This window comes from Drosophila melanogaster, chromosome 3R (genome assembly GCF_000001215.4).
Source record: "Drosophila melanogaster chromosome 3R".
NCBI classification, from domain to species: domain Eukaryota; kingdom Metazoa; phylum Arthropoda; class Insecta; order Diptera; family Drosophilidae; genus Drosophila; species Drosophila melanogaster.
In genome coordinates, this window is record NT_033777.3 from 22188708 (window position 1) to 22211395 (window position 22688).

Below are 22688 nucleotides of genomic sequence, written 5' to 3' on the forward strand. Positions count from 1 at the left end.
GCTGCAATGATTCTTTCCTTCCCTTTGACGGCAGATGAGCAAGTTGCATGTTTTTTTAATTATGAATTATCGTTCCGCCCCAGAGGAGATGCCTGCTTGACTGACTGACTGACTGGCTGGCTGGTTGGTTGGTTGGTTGGTTAGCTGGTGGACTGGAGGACTGGAGGACTGGCTCGCATGGAGCTTGTTGCATTTAAATGACATAATTATGGCGCATAAAGAAACTCCCACACATACGGCGGCGTTTCAAAGGTAACCACCCAGCAGCAGCAGCGGCAGCAGAGAAATGCAGACAAAAGGAAATATTCAGACCCATACTGCTTGGTAAATTAAATATTTCCGAACTGGCGGCAGACAACTTGAAAAATTCCCGCACAACAAAATACGAGTGCCAAACAATGCGAAAAAATACAAAAAGAATCTTTATTTTCTATTTATATTGTATAACAATTTTTATTTGCACTGGCGGAGCCACTTAACTGCCATGCCCCCAGCAGACTGCACTTGAGTTCCTCTTCCCCATTTTTTTTTTTTTTTTGTGCCGAACAGAGATTTGCAAAAATTTGGACAATTGAGAGCGTATTTGAGCGTTAAGGCGCATATTATGTGTGCAAATATATAGCAGGCAAAAAAAAATTTGATTTCAATTCTGTTTGATTTATATGTATTTTCTGCGGGTTTTTTTCTTCCCATTTTATTTATTTTTTTTTATTTTGTTACTGTACTTCAGAGTGAAGGCCACTTGTGAAAACCATTTTCATTATGAGTGGTGGGCAGCCACCAAATATAAAAAAAAAAGTGTAAGTGGAATAAAAATAAAATGTGTAATAAAACTGTAAATAGAAGAAATAAAATTCCATATCGATTTGAGCACACACACGGATATCAAACCGTCAATGGTCTAAACAAATAAAATGATGAGCGCCAATGAAGCGGATGCTAAAATGTTAGACTCTCCAGGGGCAAAATGAATCCTTTTTGAAAGGGATGTGTTTATTATCCAGTACAGTAGTTATCGCTTACAGTAATCAGTAACACGGATAGGGATACAAAACTGTGGGTTCTCGTCGAATTTATATATTCATTTAATTTCGCTTTTCATATTTTCAAGTTTGAATTATCGCACTTAGCGTTTATTCACTGTTATCCAATTGCTATAGATTGCTTTCGATTTTCAAGTGCAATGAGGTTGATGAAGCACCGACCTTCTGCACGTTTTTGTATTGCATTTTAGTTCAATTTTAGTTGAAGTATTTAACTTAATTGAAACTCTGTTTGACTTTTCACCTGAAAAAGAAACAAAAAGGGATAGGCAGACTATATTTAAAATGTAAAAAAAACCCTTTTTAAAGCCAATAAAAATAGATAATTGAAGCTGTTTAAGTTAAAAACGGGATATGAAAGAAATATCGCTGTTGGACTAACAAACAGCCTAACAATGTCAGCTGCATCAACTTACTAAGCTAAACTTGGTCTGCAAATAATTATTATAATAGTTATATTCATTCTAATGAATCCTGAATGGATAACTAAATTTTCCATTGCAATTAAAATGCTGCGAAACCTCAAAAATAAAAACTACAATACAACAATGGAATGCCTTCGCATAAAGGCTAATTAACTATCGATTGTTTTTGCTAGAGCTTAAATTTTTTCATAACTTTTTTTAGTGAAATTTATTACATGGCAATTATAAATGCCTGCCAATGGGTTTGCAATTAAGCATGCATGAAACCACAAATTTGCATTAAAAACGCACGCAGTATTAGCAACTGAATCGAAAATAGTTTTTATCTACAAATGCGAACGTACTTTTTAAGCTGATTAATAAAAATGCGAAAATTGAACGCAGGCTTAATAATCCTTCGGCAGCTTGGTTAAAATACTAATTAAAAGGGGAAATCAATGTTGGAATGGCGTGAAAAATCCCAGCCTGTCCCTGCCAAACGGAACGTGCCAATGCATAACAAATGATTTTAGTTTGCCACACTTCAGTTGCTCCACTTTATGGCAATATAATATGATAATTTCATCAGTAATCTAGGCTGAGGCTTAAGTAATAATTAATTTTATTGATCGACAGTAGCAATAATTGCCTTGCTTAAGATTCCAAGAACTCGTGATAAATGGCCCGGTATTTGGGCAACCATTCATCAAGTTTGTTGTCTTGACAAAAAACTAAACAACTATATTGTATATACGCAGTGTGCGCGCTAATGAGCCTTAATTACTACACCCCAAAAACTAGGCAACACTTTGCTGAAAATTTAAATATTCCAAACACACGCAGCTGGGAAATGGGCCTGGTGTGAGCCTGTTAACTTGTCTGAATCGTCAACACCTACGGCACTTGATTTATGACCCACTGAGCCGCTAACTCCACAAATTCCAAAAATGCTCGCCCCCACCCCTCCAAATCTGCAGCGAAATGAATTCGTAGAGCTGCGCTACTATGGCTGCTCTATGCGGCACTTAATGGTAATGCATAAAAACGCACTTAAATAATCCCACGCAATTAATCCAGCATTCCGGTTCCGTATTTTATTTTTTTTTTTTGCTTTCTTTACTTAATTGGTAAACATTTTGTTACACTTTTACGAGCGCCAAGGTGAAGGCAGCAAATCAGCCATCACTCAGCACCGCAGAAAAACAGAAGTCGCTAGTTGCTGCACACTGGAGTTCGGTTAATGGGGCAACTTTTAACAGCGTTTACACACACAAACACACACCCATCCACCCATTCAAACCATCTATGCACACACGCACCCAATTTAATATGGCCCTTTTATTGTTGCCCGCTACTTGCCTTTGTTAATTAAAACACAAACACGTGCAGTACGCATAAAATATTCAGCAGGGAGTCCCCACCTTATAAGGCCACATGCCCTATCTCTATCTCTACGCATAATACCCAAAGCAGAGTAATATATAGAATGATATCATGCCGTTTTCACTATATTTTTTATGGCCCACCTAGAGATGGCTATAACTCTAAAGCTGGGATCAATTAGCCGTTGAAAGTAAATATATAAAAAACAATACAATATTAAAACCAATTCTAGCTTAAGGAGTAATCTCTTCCCACATTTTTGAAACCCACAACCGAAATAATGCACCCGAAATAATAATAATTGCACGCCGACATTTTTCACTTAAATGCAATGCAAATTTAATCCTTTTAGCAAGGCGTTTTCATTACATTAACGAGTCAAATAACATTTTGGTTTTATCAAAATATTTTTTCAAATTTACTTTCAAAGGGCAAGAACGTAATAATAATAAAAAATAAAAAAAACAAACAAAATGCCCAGTTCGTGCTCCTTTGGCTGTTTCAGTTTTTTTTATGCCTGTTTGTTTTAAGCGGCAAGAGTATTTCAGTTATGCTTTTTTCACATGCCGCGGCAATCATATTCGTTTATCCGCATCCATATCCCTTTTCATGTTTGTTTGCTTGCTGTTATGTGCAAAACAATTTCATGTCCCGTTTGTGTCCTCTCTAGCTTTTCTTTTTTGTTGCTTCTGGTTTGCTGGTTTCGTTGCAACATTTTATGAATGCCAAAAATGTGCGTTTCTGTGTGAAGACAGGCATGGCTGTTGGCAAAAAGGTTGATGTGAAGACTTCAACTATTGAAATATTGAAAGGGTCTTTTTTTTTTTGTTAAATAAAACATTGTACAGCTTTAAATTTGTTAAATGAGCAATTGGTCGCATTTGTAGAAAGGTATATCCGTTGAACATTTTAGGAAACCCATTTCTTCAGCTGCACATCTGTTTCATCTCGCTTGTAGTTTGTAATTCTTGGACCGCTTTCAATGCCAAAAATATGCAGAATTCTGTGTTTCCTCACCGAAAAAACAAGGGCGGGTAACAAAAACATGAAATGCTTTCGTCATGAAAGATGCAAAAAGCGTCGACATGCCAAAGGATATTGTGTGATGATGAGGGGTGGGTGGCCAAGTTAAAAAAAGAAAAAGGTTGAGATATGGTTATGCAAGAGAAGAGAAAAATCAAGTATACGCAGCGTCAGACAAATGCAAAGTGGCAGGCAGCAAAAAGCGAAAGGAGAATATTTGAGTGCGAAGGCATCATGAGCTCATATGTGTGTGTTTGTGTCTGGGTGTGTGTGAAAATAAGTACGAAAATTCCGCAAGCATAAATATGAATATTCCGCAGCTTTAAGCCCGCACTCTTTAATGTGCTGAAAATGTGAATTAAATTGAAATGGGTGCGACAGACGGGTCTCGAGTCTGCTGCTTGCATCTACGGCTACAGTTCGCAATTCATGGTGGTCGAGGGCCTGTCACGTTGTCTGCGGTCGACACAACTGAAATTCACCTTGAATGTCCACAGAGATGATGTGTCCAGTGCAGTTGGGCAGTTGGGCCGTTGGGGCAGCTGCCACAGTCGACCGCAAAAGAGTTGGCAAAAATCTTGATGCAATTATTCATATAAAACGCAACACGCACGAACTGAAACGAAACGGAACGGAACGAGCCGGAGATGCAAAAAAAAAAAAAATTAAAAAAAAAAAAACTCTCAACAAGTTGAAGGTGTGTGCCCAGCGGCAACAGCTGCGACCCGATCCACCGATCCACCGAGATCCTCTGATCCTCCGATCTTTCGGATCTGTCTCAACGCCACTGATCCTCCACTGACAGTTTTTCCTGGGAACTTGGGCATGGGCATGTGCATGGGCAGGGAATTCAGAACACCGGCCCCAATGCGAAATTCATTTGTCATGCTTATAATTGTCCCACTCCGTTTCGTTGGCCAGCCAAATTGCAATTTTACGGAGCAAGCTCCGAGTATTTTTGTTTTTAGTTTTATTTTCCTGCTGCTCTTGTTGTGCGTGGCCCGCAGATTGGCCAAGGCAGCAATTTTAATGAAAACGTTTTGGCCCAGCCCAGCACTCGAAAAAAAAAACGTGATTCAATATAACTTCTTCTCTAATTAAATGAAACATAGGTCCCATCTGCACTTATCTATTATTCGATACTTTTCGTGTTTCTTTACTGTTTTTCTCATTTAAATTTGGTATTACAATTGGCTTGGCCATTTTCACAGTGCATCCCTTAGTTTGCGTCTGAGATCCTGGACTGCCTTCACGTAGCCCTTGGTTTTGGCCGCCGCCTGTGTGTGGGGCCGCCTCGATTGCTGTCAGTAATTATGCTTAATTTTTGGCTGTTTGTTTGTATTCCTACGTTGTTGTTTTTTTTTTTTATTATTCTTTATTTTGTTACTCCTCGCGAAAGCAAGCAAGTAAGCGAGCATTTTCTTGGAGGCGCAGTGAAAGGGCATTCGAGGCAGTTGAAACATTTATTTCGGCTGGCCAAGAATTCGGCATCCATTCCAGCCATCCCCGGCTAAGGGAAGCCAGACTCATCTCATGGCTTTTGTCTGTATTAAGTTGTTTGGCAGCTGCTGCCGCTTTTGCTTCCGTTGGGATAAAAACCCCAAGGATGAGACTGAGAATGAGGATGAGAACGAGAACGCGAACGCGAACGCGGATGATGATGCCCGGTTGGTGCGTTGTTTAAAATTGAATAATGCCCGCTCATTTGGTTTTATGACATTTCGATAATGATGATTGTGTGTTGGCTGCGGCCTTTGTTCTGGGCTTAACTTTATAAGGCAAACAAATTGTTGTAATTTGGCCGCAGCGCCAAGAGTTAAAGACCGCAAAAGTCAGAGTCAGTTGGGCCAAGTCTGTCGACATTGACGGGGTAATTCAATGCAGCGAAATCGTATAATTCCCAGACAGCGGCGATCAAAACGCGCACCGAGAAGCAAAAAAAAGAGAATAAAAAAGAATACAATCCGAGGCTGAAAATGAAATCGATCATGATTGAAATCGAGCAGAGCAGCTTCGCTTCGGCTGCGTCTGCAGCTTCGAGAGGGCGAGTGTTTTGTGAAACATCAACATTTTGACAGGCACACAAATCCTCTTGAAAATGAGATTTATAAAACACAGCGCGATGCGGCCGCAATAAAAACCCGGCGAAAAAGGGCAAAGTCATTGTCAGCCGAGTTGCGCTTGGCTGCGAAATCTCAAAGGCAAACAGAACAAAAAAATAAAGAGGATATACCAGCACAGTACTGGTCAAGTTATTAGAATTATATGTTACTTTCCAAAAACTAGTTCTAATCAATAACAATTATAGATTCAAACGACTAAATTTAAGTACTATCTCTGAAAATTGTAACAATCCTGGGTCTTTGTATAATAATGTTTAACATTTAAAATGATATTCAGAAATTCGTCTTTCATGATAATGATTATTCAACATAATTACTATTTCGGCGACCTCAAGTGTGTGTGGATACACCTTTAATCGGGCAGCTCGGTGGGCACAATACCGATGTGGTTTAATGTGTAACATGTAGCCAGGTCGGACTGTCGACGGTGGTGGACCTGTGGAGCTGCGGACCGTGTTGTTGCCAATGTTGCTGCCTCATGTTGTCGCGGTCTTCACTCAGGTCCCGACTCGAGCGTATTTATTTTCATTTCGAAGACATTGTAGTGTCATTTCAGCGACCGCAGCATGAAAAGCAAATAAAAGGCAACAACACAGCATAACACAACACAACGCAACACACTGCCTCGCATCGCATCACATTGCAACGCATCCCGTCCGATCCGATCCGATCCAATTCGATTCGATGCGATTCAATTCCAGTCCGAATCCGAATCCGTGGAACAATCCGGGGCTTTGCTGCAGCTTTTAATTAAGCCAAAGAGCAACCAGTTGCTGGACGTCTTCGTCTCGGACAACTGAGTGAAAAAAAAAAACAAAAATATAAGATGAAAAGAAAAGCAAAACACAAAAGAAGTAAAAAAGTCAAGAAAAATAATTTATCTGCCGCCGCTCGCGCGTGTATCTGTATCTGGTTATCCGTATCCGTATCTGTATCTGTAGCTGTATCTGCGCCCGCCAATATGTATCTCTCGCCTGACGATGTTGCATTTGCTTTGTTTGCTCAAGCCTCAGTTTTAGTATCGGTATCAGTCGCAGTCCCACTTGCTCTGCCCTCATCGCTGTCCCGCTGAGCCAGCAACACCCCAGATCTGTGGGCTCACCGTGCGTTGCGATACCCTGGACAAAGGGATTTCTAGGGTATGTGGCATCGATGGCTCCAGAGGGCGTGCAGTTGTTTAAATACTGTTTCAACTTTGGCGTACCTAGAAATGTTTTATCAACAGCCCATTGGTTTGATATCTTCAAATACTTAGAATTCACTTCAATCATACTAAAGTAAATGTTGTAAAGGGTAGAATTGCCTTTTTATGTTACGCGAGGTATTGCCCATTCGATAGACCTACTATAGCGACTACTACTGGCCTTTTTTTTTTTAATTTTTCACAAAACTCAATCCAAAGTCAGAGCTCAGGCTCAGCCGCCCGGCAGCATCTCACGTTCATGCGTGGCCACATTTTTTGCAGCGCTGCCTGCGTTTTGTTCGTTTTTATGGCAATAATTGCAACTTGATGACTTAATTGCGGATGCAACTTGTTTTCCAGCTTCAACCTCAGCTCCGCTCCGCGTATGCCTGGAAATTGAATTTTTCCACCTGGTCTATCCCCGTCTGGGTATTTATTTTTTTTTCTTTTTTGTTGCCCCTGCCCGGCCCATTTTTTAAGCAGGATATGCTTTCATTACTATAGATAGATAGCTGGTAGATAGATAGCGGCTGGGAGAGGGGGTGCAGTGGTGTGCGAATGCAATTTTCCCCATTGCATAAGCAAATAAAAATTCATTAATTTATGACTGCCAACGGGCAGAGCAAACCGAAGTCGCAGTCAACCCCGGACTTCTCCTCCGCAGTTTGGAGTTTCGAGTTATTTTTATAATCGCAGCAACGTGACATTTATGCGAGTGTTCATGTAAATGATTATTACGTGCCGCAGACTGAACGAAACCAAACGACGGCACCCCGCTGTCTCCTCTATAAAGTATTCTCCCTTCCCACTCCTCGCGGCCACCAACCAACCAGATCCAAGTTCCAAGTTCCCACTTCACAGAGTTGTTTGCCCAAGTAGATTTCATTTGATTTATTCGCCCCAGCAGCACTATCTCCCGCTCCTTGCCTTCTTCTGTGGCAGCGCCAAAGTAATTTTATGTTTAATTAAAAAGAATTCTGCGTCATTTGCTTGGAGAGTCTGCACTGTTTGATGGACATTTTTGCTATTCACGCTGCCGCGTTGACTTTCTGTCGATTGTTGTTTGTGTTTGTGTTGCTGTTGATATTTATGTTTAATTATAGTTAACATGTTTTGTGTCTGTAGGTCTTTGTAGGCAGTGGAGGGTTAAATGGAGGCAAATGGGAATGTCTATGTCTGTGCACGACTTTGATGTTCGTTTTGTAATTACATTGCGTGGGCCATATTCAAATTGAGTTGGGGTCTCTGATGTGTGGACCGATACAGTGCGTATCGAAGCCTTAAGACGGCTGTCTGTCAATCACGGGGCTAAGTGGGACAGGTTAGTTATAGACTGTTGATAAATGGCGTTTTTCCGGTAGTCAAAGCTATTAGGCAGTTTCAATTGAAGTTATGCAACCCTTTGCAGTAGCTACTTTCTTTTAAAAGCTAAAGAGCATTATAAAAAAAAAGTTATGTGATGCATTAAAGCTTTAAAATATAAACATAAAATATGCGAAACATACCGCAACCCTTGGAAAACATCGCATACCGCGATTAAAACTTCTCATCCAACCACTTAACTTTGATTGATCGCCGGGCAATCAAATGAACCTCATTTGTAGCCCCTAAAGCTCTTTTTATTTTAACTGCAATTACAGGAATTCAAGATAACAAAAAACACACAATTTAATTAACATTTCTCTTTCCACTCTATTTCTCGTTTCAGGTAAGTTGTTTAAGCCAACTCGAAAAAGCCAAAACCTTCTTCAGGCCATATCGAAACGTTTTGTCAGACATTAAAATCGAAACGTGGGTTAAATGTAAAACGTAAGTGACTTCAACTTCCACCGAAAATACAAAAACCAACCGACTTCCAACTCGTACAAATGAAATGTTCGCCAGCGGAGGGGGGCTGTGGGCAAAATGGAGGAATCAAAAATTGATAAGACCCGCCCCGCTACGTAGGGAGTTTAAAAACTCATTTAGTGTCCAATCAAGCGGCCATAAAATAAAGTCAATAAATCAAGCATAAAAGTAACAAATGCACGGGCAGTTCACAGATAACACGCACACTCGCACACAGACACATTGCGATGCGGATACAGATAGGCACCCATACAGATGCACTCGGCTGCATTTCAATAAAAATTCGATACGTTTTGAGGTTGGGATTGGAGTTTTGGGTTGGGGCTCATGCCGGACATTGAGATGGGGTAGCCCTGTAGTCCTCCAACTCCTCCTCTTTATCAAGGTGTGATGATCACTTGCGTGCCATCGGCGCCTGACTTGCATTTCAGAGCATCGCCACCTCGGCACCTCCAACCACTTTATCCCCACCTATGCCCAACCCCCTCTCCCCATTCCACAAACTTAAACAAACTCCCCTTTGAGAATCAATAAAAATAAATCGAAATGTCACAGCGCTGCATGTTTTTTCAAGTGTGAGGTCCCGCAGTTCTCAATCTTCCGCCATAAAATAAACACGAAAAAGCTCTGGAAAACTGTAAATGACTCTGTGGACAGGCAAATTCATTGGAAATTCAATCTGCCAACTAACGCTATATATATTAATTTCACAAAATTGAAAATTAGTCGCCCTTAAAGCTATCGAATTACCCAACAGTGGGCGGGAGGCAAAAGTGCAGAGAGAAAAATGCTTTTACAAGAGATTCACCACACAGCTACAAAATATTAATATTTATTATTAAAATTTAAACTATATGCCAATCTTTTCGATTTGATATTGGAGCATAAATTCGAATGTTTCACACTACACACACCCATTCTAAATATGTAAATGTTTGATATCGATATGATGCCACTGATCGAACTGATTACATTAAGGGCAAGGAGGAAAGACGAAAAGCATTAATATGGTAATGCGTTCCCTTTTTCGCTGTGTGCGTTTCGATTCAGAAAAATCAACAAACGATTGTTCGGGGCCGCACATAAATCGCCGAAATGAGAAATGTGTGGCATACAGCATCGCAGCAGTGCCCCACCAGCGGGGGTCTCCCTGCCTGCCCCCACCCCCGTCGTGCCCGCCCTTTTGCAAAGGGTCCAAGACCAGAGCCAACGACTATCCACAAATTGGTCGTGTTCAGCTTTAAATCGTTTTACGTAGTTTCCATCGAGACAAGTTTCGCGGCCCCGTAAATGTTTGCCAAATGTGGCGCTGTTTGTAAATCACGCACGCTGCAAGTTGCACGCAACCGTCGTCGATCGATTACCGCTCTCTTTCGCTGCCCATCTATCCGTCTCTTTCTCAGTCGCAGATTCGACCGGACGGCGGCCCCCCACCGCCATTTGAATCGCCGGAGTATGTTAATCTTGGTCAGCCGTGACTTGGCTGGAGCCCCTCCCCGCTTCCCGCTCCATTCCAGTTCGCTCCTCTTAACCCATACCTCCACACATGGGTTAAAATTTATGCGCTGTTCAAACGGCGCGTAATAAATTTGTTTGCTCTTCAACTGTGTGCGCGCATGTTCATTGAAATTGTGGCAAGAGAGGTGGTGAATGGGGAGGGGGCAGGTGGTGGAAAGCGGTACCAACAAACCGAAACGAAAGCAGGCTCAAACTCCAATACGAATTCCAATACCCAATTCAATCCAAACCCTGTTCCCAATTTCAATCTGTGTTCGAAGATTGGTACACTAAGAATAAAGAAAATAGGATCAACACTGGAACCAAGTAACCAACATTAATGTCCTGCAGACAATAAAACTTCAATCAAGTTCCTTATTGCAAGGTTTTTAACCACTTTTCAAACAGAGACAAAGTTGCGTTTTGTAGACTGTACAAACCCTTAATTTGAAAGTAACAACTATAAGTATTCTTAGTTTTTACATTAAGGATTCAAAATGGAAATCTCCTATTTCTATATGGGATTCGCTCTGCTAATTAAATCGCGATTTGCTTTCGCAGTGTATGCATTGCATTGCCGCCAACGGCCACTTCATTTTGTAGCTTTTAACAGCGTTTCAGCATTCTTCTGTATTTGTTTATCTAAACGTTTTATTCATTTGTGGGGCTGCTTCTGCTGTTGTGTTCTGTGCTCCGGAGCTTGCCACTTGGAACTTGCAGCTTGGGGTTCCCGTGGCACATTGCTTTATCTTTTGGTCAGTCTTTTGGCTCTTGCAGTTCGTGCTGCCGTTCCTGGCGGCCTAATTGATGCGCACTTGGCTGGATTGCTGGTGGGATTCCGAGCCCCTTAATGCCCCCTAGTCCCTTAAGAAGCCCCCTTAACCCCCTAATGCCGGAGTTTTGCTGCGCATGCGCAACATTCACACTTTGCCGGCTTCAGTCGCCGCTTGTCGCTGTTCGCCCGTCGCCATCTCCGAGTTGATTGCACATTTTATTTGCGCATTTATTTGCATTTTTTCTCACACCCAAGTCCAGTTTGGTTTCACTACGGTTCGGTTCAGCTCAGTTCCGTTCCGATCCGTTTGGTGCCCCTTGTTTGTTTTGCTTGCCAAAGCCAATGCCAATGCAATTCAATTGTCTTCTGAGTGAGCGCTTTCCGTCTTGGCCCTCTTCATTTGTTTGTTTGTTTTTCCAATTCTGTTGCTGCTGCTGCTGCTGCTGTTGCTGTTGCAACTGGGGGGTTTTCTCATGTTCGCCGCCGACTGATGCCGCCTCCTTTAATAGTTCATTTAGTTTGCATTTTTATGAAGTCTTTGTGTGGGTTGTGTAATAAATTTAACTCAAGTTTATTTATGTGCCATCGCCGAGACATTTATCACTCAATTTGAAGGCGTAATTGGGCGCAAAACGACAGGAGGCTGCCACAGGAGTCGACGTCGTCTTCGTCGTAGCTGTTGTCTCCTCATCCCGTCGCAACGCAACTCAACTCAACTTAAATCAACTCCGACTTTGCCTCTGACGACTGACAGCCGATATGGCATCTGTGTTGCATATTTTGCATATCGTTATGCAGTTTTCCCTCCTCTTTGCGGTTGCAGTTGCCGATGCAGTGGGTCCGCTTGATTGGCAATGCCGTCTCTGGAGTTGGCCAAAATTGGATGATCCTTGGTTAAGGGGACATGATCTTAACGGTTCTTCAATCGTGTCGTGTGGGAACAATTTCATTTAATTTACATATGCGCAGTTTTATTTTCTTCCTTCGAATAGCTGTCAAAGTGGAGTAGCTTTTGACACTTGGCTTGGAATTGATAGAAATCCATTTATATGAACCAAATAATAAAGCTTAATCTGAAATGCATTGTTACTAATATATTCAATATTCAATAAATTATCTAAAAGCTACCATTAGAGCATCTGATGAGAAATTGTCGCCGAAAAATGCTAATAAATAACCATTTGGCGGAAATTTTAGTGCATACCTCACTTAGCAGCTCTCATGCATTTTGCCAAACTCATACACATATGTCAAGTTGAATGGATCGAAAAATGTCCAAATTAATTTACTGCTTCATCAAGCATCAATTTTGGCATTTCCCTCGAATTGGTTAGTGCGCCACCAAAAGCCAAAATGCCGGCAAACGGCGAATTTCCAATCCGAAATTTTATAGTTTGTATAGAACAATGCCACTTTTCGCCACACTCACACACCCACCCACTCACACATTCGCCAGACATTCAAATCTGCTTAACAGGAGCGAGATACACGGATAGAGAGATACTCGAACACGTGTATTTTGGCACCTGTTTTTGGCCATCGCAGTGCAACAATGGCCAGCAGCGCTGAAAATGTCGTTTAGCAACCAGAAACCATTTTAAACAATAAATAAGCAATTTATGCCACAATGCCAGCGGGAAATGGGAGTGGGAATGGGAATGGGAATGGAAATGGTGGGGCACTCAGTCTGACTGGCTGGATGGCATGCAAAAACTGATACAAAAGAATGCGACGAACATTCAACACATTTTGTAATTTCATTTCGTCCTGCTGCTGACGGATAGTTGAAGGATGGCAAAGGGAAGAACGGATAAATGAATAAATGAATAAACTTCTCCAGTCACCAAGATGTTGAAAACAATCGCAACACTTGGAGCACTTAAATTTGTTTTACATTTTTTTTTTGGCACTTAAAATGAAAGTGGCAAATGAATGTATTTAAGAAACAGGGTATCTCCGATTTGTTTATGTCTATCTCGCCGGCAGCAACAGTGCTTTTGACCGAAAATTGTTTTGCCTCGAAATTGCAATGCTGATTTCATTTTTTGTATAGTTTTTGGACTTGGACTCCGATTCCGTTTCGCGGCTTCCGTCTGACATTTGTTGCTGCTGTCTGATTGCCCGCAAAAGACTAGTAGCCATAGTGGTGCTATATAGACGCGACGTGCAACAGCAGCAGTAGCCCCAGTTCCGCAAATGGAGGAGCAGAATGGTGCATGGCATAGGGCATCATCAGTGGCACATTGCATCCTCGCACATAGCGAACAAAAAATCGAATTTCCCGTGCGGACTGATTCGATTTGGCGTTGCAATTTCACGCTGTGTTATTGCAAAGTGGCTGCAACTGTCGGCGCCAGGCGATATCCACCAAACACCCACTCTACCACCCACCAAACCATCGAACCACTCTGCACCGCCCGGCCATGGCCATTTTAGCCACTCGGGCGATGCCAAAGCCACAGAAACAGAAACGGTAGCCTCGTGTGCAGGCCCAGCCAGTGGGAACTCGCTCGTTCAGCTACCAAAATAGCAATTTCGATGGCGCACAACAATGGCCAAAAACGAGCCAACTGCAACAAAAAATACCGAACCGTAAACGAAAAAAAATCTCATTTAGTGACGAATTAAGCGCCAAAACAGACAGGCGATTCAGTTTGTCAGACAAGCGCTAGACACCGACATGGATACTCGTACACATGCACTGAGCGAAATGTTTCGGTTTCATGAGCATGAATGTTGACCTGATATTGCTTTGAAAATATTTTAAGTCTGCTTTTGTTTTTGCAGTGTACAGTTGCGAAATCGAGTCCAGGTTGAGGTCTAGGTTCCCGTTTTGGGTTCGGGATTGGTATCGGTTGGTCAGCGAGCGGGATGCGGAGTGCTGTCAAGTGCAGAAGGACGAACGGTCGACAGTAGATGACTCGGCACTATCTATGGCCTGGCATCGATTGGTTTGCCATGGTCTAAACTCAAACCAACCATTGACCCAAACCCTTTCCTTTAACGCCGCCGACTCGTTTGCTGTTTATGGCCTTAAACGCCATTTTGTGCGCACTCATTCACGCCACGGTTTGACATTGCCATACTGTTGGAGCACACTTCGTACTTTGAACACCCCGAACAACCCCCTTCCTGTTTCATTGTTCGTCTGCTATAGGATCCCATGGATCCATTGTCTGCACGGGCAGGACCCATCCTCGCGTAGCCATTCTCATCCTCATCCTCATCCGCTTCCTCATCCGCTTCCTGTGGGCGCTGCACTCCCATTCTGACAGATTGTTGCAAGGGCAAGTGCAATATTAGAACATGATTTATTTATGCAATTTTTACCATAAAGCGAGCAATTTTCGTTCACTTTGCAGTGCGCGAATTTTCCCCGTTTCCATTTGGCATTTGTCTATCATTTTCGGTGGCGCGAGCTTACAATTTGTATTTCCCTCCATTTTGCCGCGTGGGTTCGTTGGGGATTTCGCCATGTAGTGCAGTCATGTCCATTAGTCGATGTGTCGGCACGTCAATTTGTTTGGGTCCGTCCGGTCCTCCTCCTTTCGACTTTCATGTCTACATATATGTCTGCCCATCGACAAACTACCGGCACTGACTTGCAATGTTGCCATTGGAAATTATGATATGGAAGGCAATCCGAATTGGAATCCGCGCAGTTCGGGCCTAATAAGTTCTTACTGTGCACTCTCACATTTTGGCAATTAGCCGTGGCATATTGACTGTAATTAGCGGAAGGGTCGAAAAGATGAGAGGGTTAACTAATGGAATGGTTTTTGGAAACGCTTCTGGAGTGATGATGATGGCATGTTGATGTATGTTTCGTTTTATCTTCAACTCCATCGATATGAGTGGAGTTGAATGCAATTCGTCAGGGAATTTATATGAAGGCGAGGCAGAATAAAGAGAATATTCTGTAATCAAATTGTGTTTAGAACACCTATCTAGAATTTTATTTCTAGAGAACACCCGCGTGAAAAGATTTCCATTAACACCTAGAATAATCATTCACCCTCGGTTTTCAACACAAGCGCACCACCATGATACACGTTTCCCCTATTCCCTTTAAGCCAACATAATCAACCGCAATCAACACCATAGAGCCAAAAGCAATAAGAGCAAAAAAAAAAAGAAAAAGAAAGCATAATCAACATTTTTATCATTAGCGATAGAGAAATATGCAAAGCAGAGCGAAGAACGAGCCAAGTATTTCAAAATGGAGAATGCAGCGGAAAAACTAAAGGGGGGTGTGAGGATCTGGGGTCTGGGAAATGAAATGAAGCACATTATAAATGCCAGAGTACATGCTAACTACAACAATTATCCTTAATGTTGCCAGAAACTGCCATTAGGGAGAAATGCGGGAGGGAAATCGCCTTGTCCATGGCTGATCACTTGCTGGAAAGAAATTCAAATTAAAATGCTTCCAATGGTATGCAAAATAGTTTCAATTTTCTGCCAGAGAGCCCTCCAGGAATGCTCATTATTCAACCGGAGACGGAGAAGTTGAACAGGACACGGGGCAGCAAGATGGATGGGAATTAAATATGAAGGAATGCGCTGGACAGCTCGAATTAATATCGCGAATGAAATTGCAGTTAATTACGGTTGCCAGTTGTGTGTTTTTCCCTTGCCTGCCTATTGATTCACGCTAATAAACCTCAACCTTTTAAACAGAGGACAAACGCCTGTTAACAAGGCGCCACAACACGCGATCGACACCATTACCAACACCCCGGCTAAAGGATACAGAATACCGATTGGGAATAGGGGTAGCATTACCAAACACACACACACGCATATATATGTGTACATAATATATATCCTTTAGCCTATGGCCCACCACCCCCTGTAATCAAAGCCAGCTGCCAACTGCCGTCTGCATTCCATTTACCTTGCTCAGAGCACTTTTCAATTATGTTATTAAAACAAGCAAACGGGCAGTTAAGGACCCTTTGCAGGACCTGTCCAACATTGCGTGTCTGCCCGCTTGCTGTTTGTTGTTAGTTCTGTACGCTCTTTTTTTCTTTTTTTTTTTTGGTTTTTTTCGTTCTGTGTTTTTGTGTGTTGCTCCAAACACTCTGCTCACATACTCGCATATATCGTTAACTATATAATTCTGGCTTTTTAGAATTTCCCAACTCATAAATGCTGCAGCAATAGTAATGGCAGTGTGGCAAACATGAAAATTCAATTATGAATGCCCGGCTTAAGGTTGACGCCCCGTAATTTCCATCCCCATAGCCCCGTGCCGTCCAAGTCTGTGGCTTAAGGCAATTTGCATGGGTAAATATTGTAAATCTATGACGGGTTTGCAATCATTTGCAATCGGAGACCGCAGCCGGTACGAGCAAAAGCTATACCATTCGCCTCTGATGCGAATCGCACAGACGTCGTCTAATTATGTCGAGTGGCAAACAAGATACAGATACAGATACAGATACTAACGCACACTCGCATGCATGCAGTCGGATGCAAATAAAAATAAATATTTACATTCAATTTCGACAAACGCGCCAGCCACTGAGCGCCAACTTTGCCAAAGGAAAATTGTGCGTAAAAAGCAGCGGGAACAGTCGACGCATATTTGTTAACCTCAAGCAACAGACCCAAACCCGAACCTCAAACAAGAACCAGAACCTGAACGCAAACCTGAACTACACTGAAACAAAAGTGGCTAGAAAATAGTCCGACTTTCATTACTGATAAGTCAAGGAATGGGCTGTGAAGATAAAAAACGAAAGAGCTCTCTTGAACTCTTTATAATTCCAACTACCATTAGTTTTCATACTTAACTACAAGATTTAAGAATACGTAATTAATTTTAAGAAATTTTTTTTTTTTTTTTTTTTGAAACTTGTGGAACTTTTTGCACAGTATCGAACGAGTTCGATTTCGATGCCGCCCAGACAAAATCGATTACCAACTGATTGACTGAAATGCTGCGTCCCAGCGCCCATCGCCCATCGAATGGTTTGCTGCAGGTTAAGTTTGGCATATAGATATATATATATCGCTATGGCTATGAAGGATATATATCTATCGCTATACGGCTATGTGGCTATAACGGCAGCTTCGAGGACCGAACTGTCAGTTAAAATGGTAATTGACTTTTGCGCGTAACCACAATGTGTTTGTAAACTTGTTGCCATGTTGTTGCGTCTATGCACACACAACCTAACCTTGCGCTCCGCTGCAATTCTACGTTGCAATCTCGCGGAGATGCAACGCCGAGGGGATTTCCCGTGAATCCGAGCCCCAGCCCGATTGCAATTTTACAAAATGCTGGCATACGACAAGGCGCCAGCGTTCCGCCCCCTTGCCATAATGTCATATTAGGGTTTATCAAGTGGCATGGCTATGAAAATTTAGAGCGCTCCCTCCGCCGCTCGCAGGACGACAAGGACGATGGGAGGACGACAGCCTGCAATTTTCAATTTCGCGCACACTTTGCACAGATAATAGAAATTTCTTTCGCTCCTCGAGTTCCTTCTGCCACTGGAGTTTGCTGCCTGCTCTGCGTTTATTGACACAAATCGCAAACGCATTTGGCATAAGTACCGGCCAACAAGCTGCCTGCTTTTCCCCGCTTTTCCCCATGGCCATTCCATTTGTACATATTGTTTTCCTCCTTGCCAGCACTTCCACTTCCACCACCACCTACCTACACCACCCTCTTAAAGTATCTGGGTTATGAGTGGTTTAATGGCAACTCGCTCTCGTGCTTTGTGCAGCTTTGTTGGTCGTTGGCTTCATCCAGCTTGAATGCTTTCTCTGGCTGGTAAGTTCTGGCCAAGTTCTGGCGAAGGAACAAAACTATTTCCTAAGCTGCTTAGCAAAATGTCTAATGCCTTGCTTAGACAATTGCTTAAAGGAAGAACTAGCGTAGTGAAATTGTAGCAGACCATAAGAACTGAAACTAATTTCCTTGACAAATAGAATGAGTTGAAAGATCTAGCAAATCTAGCGAAATATATTAGTAAATCCGTGTATTTCCCAACCAGTGCCTGAAATACCACCACTAATTAACCGAAATTTTGAAGTACTAAAGTAATAAAGCACTTTCCTTGATAGCCTCTCCACAATGCCAATCAAATGTGCGGCAAGAACAAGTCATTTCCTACTTTTGCATAGGAAGGGGGAAAGAATATTCGCATAATTATTACTTCAGAGCGGTTACAGTCTGGCAAATTTTCCAAGTGAATGAATTTCGCACAATTATACGCGCGTAGGCAGAACCACAAAAAAAAATATGAATGCAATAAAAAAAATTGAACTTGGGGAGTGAGCACATGTCGGCACATGACGAGAAGGCAGATCAACTTCATTCACAATTAAGCTAAAAATACAAGCCCCACAGTTCGCTGAATATAATTTATTGTCAAGTGCAGAGTCACAACATTCAAGATGTGTAACAGTCGCAACAGTCCCAAATAATTGGGCAGCGGGGAGGCCCAGAAGTGGTGTGGTCGTCTCGTCTCCGGTCTGGATCAGGTCTAGGTGTAACAAAGAAGAAACTCTGGGAAATACGCAAAATGTGAGGATGGATGGAGGTGGAGTCACGCTGTCGCTCACAGAAAAAAAAAAAGAAAGAAAAAATGAAAAACGAAAGAAATAACGCAGAGGGCTGGGCAAATCAACAACGCAATCTTAATGAAGGCAATAATTCAAACAAAATGCAAAATTCTGCTGGCAAACTGAAGGAAGTCACGGCGAGTCACTCACTTCACAGCGAAGACAGCGTTGAAAAATTACCGCCCAAGAGAAGAATTCCTTGTTGAAATTAAATTTTTACAAAATCAAATAAAATCCAGCGTGTGGCAGTCACTCACTCACTCGTTCAATTTAATTCCCTGGGCTGCCTTTTTGGTCGTTCCTCCCCCGATTTAGTATACCCCTTATTAATTAGTTTGTATATTTTTGGCATACGGTGAATGCAACACGAAATTGTTTAACATTTTATCCCGGCACATTAAGTGGCAACATTTGTCAATTTGTTTTTGGGTTGTAATTTTTGGTCCCAGGAGTGGTTGGGTCACCTCCGAATCCATCGGACTCTTTGGGTGTTTTGTGTGTAGTTAATGGCCAAACATTTGCCTAAATAATGAGGCACCGGTGTATTGCTTTGAATTCGATTTGGCTTGATTAAAAATATATTTCATTGTCGAGACCCGTTTGGCTGTGTAAGTGGGTCGTAAGTCGTCAGTCGCCGGTGGGCAGTAGGTGGATCAATTTGGAGGCGATTGCATTAGCCTCACGAGAAACAACAGCTGAGAAGCTAATCAGGCAAATGTGGCACAGTTTTCGGTAAGGTGAATTCATTAGTGCCTCCCATATTCGGGTACAGTTCGTTTTTGGGGGCAAGATAAATGAGTGAAGTGGTGTCGTAAGCCAGGTGTCATTGAGTAATGCCCTTTGGAGTGAGAAAAGATTCGGGAAAATTTTGATAATTTGAAAGTTAAATGAAAAAAAATGTATTGTAAGAAACAAAGCTGATATCTTTGGCCAAAATAAATCTTTTCATTAAACCCGCCTCTATTTTTCAATACTATGTGTTTTTTTTTTTTCATCCATTGCCTTAACATTGTATATTCAATTTAATCCGCTTCCTTGTTTACTGAAATCTAGCTCGCATAATTAAAAGTGAAAAACGAGGGAAAATGAAAACGCTCGCCTATTTCCTGTCGCCCAGCAATGCAATTTTCACTTTTTTCCGCCGTGTCGCTCCGTTTACTCATTTTGTCAAATAGCCTCAAGGCGGAAAAGCCAGTTGGTAGTTGGAAGTTGGCAGGAGGGCAGGGCAAACTTTCGAAATTTAACGCCGGTCACAATGGGGCAGCAACCCACCCGAAGGTATCGCCAACTGCCAGCCGCAGTGGCGGAGAACAATTACTACGGGTTTTTCGCTTTTTCGGTCTTATGCAAACAGGAAACGCATAATGAACAAAGTCCGAACGAGGAGCTCAGCTCAGGAGTCACTCACTCGCTTTCGCCCTGGAGTATCGAGAATGGAGAATGGAGCACGCGACTCCATGCCCGGACAAGCAACTCCGGCTCCTGGCCGGCATTCATTCATTCATTTTTGAGCGGTTTCGTGGTTAACAACCGCTTCCTTATCCTTATTATTTTAATGCCTGCGGCAGCATTCCATCTTACTTACATTTTTCTCCACGCCGTGTTGTGGCTTAAATATTTTAACTACTGCCAGAGCTACTAGTTGGCTGGCTGTCTGTCTGTCTGGTTGTCTGGGCCGGGTCTTGGTCTTTGTGCCCGTAATTGGGGTTAACTGCGTTCAGCAGGTGAGCCGGTGAGGAGACGCCACCATTGTGTGTTAAAGTGTGCCAAAAGGAAAAGTACAATTTTCTGCCGCACTCATAAATTGTCCGTGCTGGAGTTTAAATTTTGTTTTCCATTTCATTTTCCTTTTCTAGCTTGCGGGCGAGCAATTAACTGCAATTGAAAGTAAAATTGAATTGAAATTTGTTGTGTTCCTAAAATGTACGGTGTGTTTTTGACAGAGTGTTAGAGTTGACACGCATGTTGAGAAAATTCAATTAAAAATTTCACTGCAATCGGTAGGTCCGCTGTCTGTCTTTCGGTTTTTCGCCAACTCATCGTCGATTCAGTTGATAATTATTTTTACGCGCCGAGTTGCAGGGTAAAGTGCATTAAAAATGCAAATGGCGACACTTTGCCACTTTGATGCCAGTGTTGTCACGTTTCCCGTTTTATTAATTTATTAAATTAAAAACAACGCAAAAGGAGGCAACTGCGCACCGCCGTCTCCACTCTGGCATGTGTAATTGTAAATTTATGAGCGTGCCACAAATAAAAAGGAGGCACCAGTACTACACAGTACTACAGCGCAAAAAAAAAAGGACCAACGAGTTCAACTGGGGCGCACTGTCAATCGTGTTGCATGAATTATTAATTATTTGCTTTTCGCACACACATCCCGATAAAGGGACGGCGATTCATGCCACAGATACAAAAATATGCCGCGGCACTGTTGCAATGCGGCAATCGGCTGTCAACTCCGCCACTTTGACAAGGGAAACACTAATAAAATTATTAACCAAAATGGCAAAAACACAAAAAAAAAAAAAAACAAAAGGAATTCGTTACGTCGTCACTGATTGGCAATAAAAAAGAGAAACCGAAATTAGTTTAATCTAATTACCTGCCACGCTTTATTGTCCTTAGCGCAACGAAATGGATTTTCGAATATAAAAAGTCAATGTCTAGGATTTTTCCAGGGTCGTACAAAAAATGAAAAGTACGTATTTTGGGTGGGTAAGAAATGTGAGCATCCAACCCCGGGGACTCACAGCTCTCCACCCCTGGCCGCTGCCTTATTTATCCTGCGTTTTCCCCCGGGGACACGGGCCATGGCATTTTTCTTGGCTCTCTGTGAATTATTCAGACCTTCAATCGATGACTGGCTGCCCGAGCATCTTCATTGCATAGTACATATATACATTCATATATATATATATATATATATATACAGCACACGCCTCCCGCCCCCTTTTTTTATATCCCTCAGTGCTGCTGACAGTTTATTTGCCAAATTGCTTGCATGTAATATGAAACTTTTTTTTTGCCCATTTCTGTTTCGAGGCTAATTTTTAGTTCGGCAAAGGGATCTCAAAAAAAAAGTGTCTTTGGGTGTGTGCTAAATCGAAAATCTGTAACACGCGTCACACAGCATTAAATGAGAAGGATGTTTTATGAGGCGGAGGGGGTTAGTCCCCTAATATGGCATGACTCAACCGAATTCCACGTAGAATTTTATGACAGAGAAACGAATTTTTGTTGGTTTATCTCTTCACTTGACTATATACACTGTGAGAAAGCTTATGCTAACCTTGCTGTCCACACCTTTCCATTTATAATAGTTTTAAATATACATTTTTGACAATATGGCCAAACTTGAATCACCATGTAAACTGTTTTCTAAGTGTACCTGCCGCACCCCATTGTTCTGCCACTGACCATAATTCACTGAAAGTTTTAAATTTGAAAATCTGGCCCTGAGAAAGGGGCATAATGCAGGCACAGCACAGTTATTGTTGCGTTATAAATCTAATTAGAATATGTGAGCGTTTCGGGGCCCGTATCTGAATATGCACGTAGACTAAACCAATTCCATTCATCCTCCGTCCCCCCTCTTCAATGGGCTCATTTCATATGCTCACCGCATCTGGCCGCATCTGAAAATTGCCAATGGCGCCGTTGCGTCTGGGGTAATAAATTTGATTTGTTTCAAATTACAGAAGAACGCAATTTCTTCTCCTTCACCATCTTTCGGTTGCATTTTTTCGGCTGAGCCGGCAAATCGAATTGAATTTTTGAATCCTTGAAACTGCGGTTGCTTTTTGTGGGTAATCTTCATAATTTACATAA

At 42.1% G+C, this 22688-nt stretch overlaps 1 protein-coding gene and 1 long non-coding RNA gene across 7 annotated transcripts in view; one reads left to right on the forward strand and one right to left on the reverse strand.

Annotated features, from left to right (window-relative positions):
- SKIP (Shal K[+] channel interacting protein) overlaps positions 1–22688 on the forward strand; it is a gene marked incomplete at its 3' end in the record, with an annotated part of 162297 nt that overhangs the window by 54878 nt on the left and 84731 nt on the right. The gene's annotated exons all lie outside the window — the stretch shown is intronic.
- Positions 6272–20770, reverse strand: lncRNA:CR45224 (long non-coding RNA:CR45224). Its single transcript, NR_125231.1, has 2 exons — positions 20443–20770; positions 6272–6772 (listed from the first exon to the last, which is right to left on the reverse strand). It is a non-coding gene; the product is annotated as a long non-coding RNA:CR45224 (long non-coding RNA).